The sequence below is a fragment of the Oreochromis aureus genome, linkage group 22 (genome assembly GCF_013358895.1).
Source record: "Oreochromis aureus strain Israel breed Guangdong linkage group 22, ZZ_aureus, whole genome shotgun sequence".
Classification (NCBI taxonomy): domain Eukaryota; kingdom Metazoa; phylum Chordata; class Actinopteri; order Cichliformes; family Cichlidae; genus Oreochromis; species Oreochromis aureus.
The window spans coordinates 7,165,725-7,169,058 of NC_052962.1; positions in this window are offsets into that span (position 1 = coordinate 7,165,725).

Genomic DNA, 3,334 nt, shown 5'->3' on the forward strand with positions numbered 1-3,334 from the left:
TAACAACACGTTTTAAGAAAATGTTTTTTACTGTACTGTCAGTTGGTTCGATATTCCCATTAACTTACTCTGAAATTATTTTTTTAATTGCATTTGCATTTAAGCATACAAATGATATATTAGCTAACTTAAAAAAAATCAGTAATTTGCATAAATGTCCAATAAGGAACTGAAGCGAAACAAAAAACGTAGTGTTTCAGTATTCGAGGTGTGAGGAAAAACCTATTGTAGAGGTTTCTAACATATAAAATAATAAAACACAGTTGATTGCTGTAGATCTCAGCCTTTTGGGCTTTTTTCTTCTCGTTTGTTTCTTCATTGCCTCTGAGTCCTCAGTCTGTGATGTACTTGGAATTGAGTGAGGGCTTTGGAGTGTGACTATTTTACTACACCACTTCCTCCAGTTCTACAGAGGCCATAAATGTAAAGGGGTTCTCTCACACCTTTCCATCCCGCATCATTCAACAGTCGCTTTCTTTTTATTTCAGAAGGCTGATAGAAAGACACAGAGAGTGTTAAAAAGCGGCTGCATACAGAACAGATCCTCCACCGACCGGGCCTTCGGGCTCCGCTAACCCACTTCAGAAACACACATGTCACAAGGAGCTGCCTAATTAAGATTTCATTTGACAAGCATCGTGTGTGAGCGTTCTGTAGCAGCACCAGAACACGCAGTTGTCATGTGTTGCCCAGTGAGAAGGTGGATACATAAAACAAGACGAAAACATCCTCCCTGGGTGACAGGCAGAGTGTGGATGAGGAGCAGCTGCATCCCACACGGTGAGCGAACGTCTGCTCCAAGATATGAAGTTTGCTTGAAAAGTTACCTGAGGTTTCCCACCGCTTTTCTCTCTCTACACACACACACACAAACACACACAAACACACACACACACACACACTGTGCTGCACAGACAGCTGAGGGTTAACTGATTCAGGCCGTGCTCTGGCATCAGCACACACTCACCTAGGTGAGAAATATTACAGAGGTCTGGTGCTTCACAAAGGGACAGTTATATGGATGCATATTTTCCAGAGGACTGCACTGGCCTAAAGAAGTAAACACAGGCAGGCAGATGAGTCAGCTCTGGGAAGAGAAAACATACAGTGTCCCTCTTTATCTCTCTTTGTCTCTCTCATATACACATACATAAAATGTTTTTTGTTTGTTTGTTTGTTTGTTTGTTATGGGGGTGGGGTGTCCTGTGACTGGACAGTGGGCAGAAGAGTGCAGCTGTGATAGATGTTGTAATCCCAACAAACAGCAACATTAGAAAGAATGAGCACAAGATAATTAAGCTGTACCACAGGCTGAAGGCACAACTGAACCAGATGCGGAAGGTAAGAGTTGTTCCAGCAGAATTCAGGCACAACATCAGAGGTCTCTGTCCAGAAGAGTGCAGTCCCAGGAACAGCTAAGATACTGCACAGAACCCTCAAACTCTCAGGCCTCTGGTAGACGACCTGAACTTGATAAATGCACATATACCACTCCCCAGGGGGTGGTGAGAGGTATATATGTATATCTACCATAGATAGATTGCTTAAAACAAGCAGAATTGTTCTTAACTGTGAACACTGTTAAATTGTCCTTCTTCTCTTGGATTAGTGTGTTTCTTAAGTTGAGTATTTGACATGATGCTGGGTTATGTGCCAATGTTCTGGGAAAAATCTACCAAGATTTTACCTGTTTCTATTGTGACTGGCACTATGGCAACAGCATCAGCTACTTATGTAGTTGTGTCACAGCCTTTAGAAAGATTCATCAAATCAGCCACGAGATTGAGGCAGCAAAACTTCTTATTATATTAACTTAACTGATAAAGTTTTTCCACATGTGGAAAATATAGTCGCATTAAAGCTGGTCCAGGTGCATGAAGGAGCTGGAACAAACTAGTGTCATCTATTTGTTTCACTAACCGTTTGAGTAACATGTCCTTTCTGTGTAAAACTGAAAGCACAATGCTGTTTAATACATAAATAAATAAAGTGAAAACAAATATATTTGATTTTCTTTTTGGAAAATTTTAATACTGTAAAGTAGTACAGACTTTAGATACTGTACCTAAGTAAAGTGCAGTGCACCTAGACTACAAAACCTAAGTGTGATGCATTTTTGGTGCACAGCAAAATAAATTCTTACTCTGATAACCAACACAGCACAACGTGCACAGACAATAATTTAATGGCAGCAACTAAAATGATCAATAATAAGATTAAAAGGAAGTAACTAAAGCTACAAATGATAAAAACTGGGCACTTAGTAGTTCTAACTGAACAGAGACACAGAATGAAAAAGTGTTTCAGTCCTCAGTGAGAGTTTATAAACTTGGGATGAATTATCCGTTTTTTATCTAGAGGTTTACAACACAATGCAATGCAGCATGATACTATATTTACAAAATGATACAATAGGTTGATGCAATACAGTACAATATAATACAATAAAATACATTTAATATGATGAATGCAACTATACGATATGACATAGTACAATACTTATGATACAATACAATCCACTGATACAGTACAGTACAACTGAACACCTTACATTCAATCAGTGACATGTCTCTCTTTGATTTCAACTGTAGCGTTGTAAAGACAGAAGAAAAAGCTGCAAGTAAAACAACTTCCAACTGCTGTTTCCTTAAATCTCAAACCAGCAAAGAGTGAGCAACCCCCCAGCACACACACACAAACACCCACCCACCCACCCACACACACACACACACACACACACATACACACACACTAGTCCCCTGCTATCTAGATGTGGATTGAGCCCTGAGCTCCGTCTGTCACTTTTGCGTTTCCACTTCAAGTTCAGGAAATCTAAACTTTCCTCTCCTAATCACCTGTCCCTTTGAAGGGGATAAAAAGAATTAGTGGGGACAGTAAATGCCCCCCTACCCCCCACCCCCAGCCCAGCCAGCCTTCATCAAGGTGCCCCACAGTAGATCTTGAGACCTTTGGCATGCTAATGATAAGCGAGTGAGCTTTGACACTACAGGAACTGACCCAACCGAATCTGAGAAGTGCTGGCCACAGGAATCACAGTTTCTTATGCCTACATCAAATGAATTAGATGAACTACGGAGCTTTTACATATCTGATAAACTAATAACTGATAAAGGTTGAAGTATTTCTTAATAAAATACTTTCTTGCCTTTTCCCAAATTATTCCTTCTTTGATATAATGAAAACGCAAACAACAGACTTGATTTCATTTGGGATTAAGTTTCTTTAGGACACATTATGAAGCGCCTTGAGGCGACTTTTGTTGTGATTTGGCGCTATATAAATAAAACTGAATTGAATTGAATTGAATTGAATT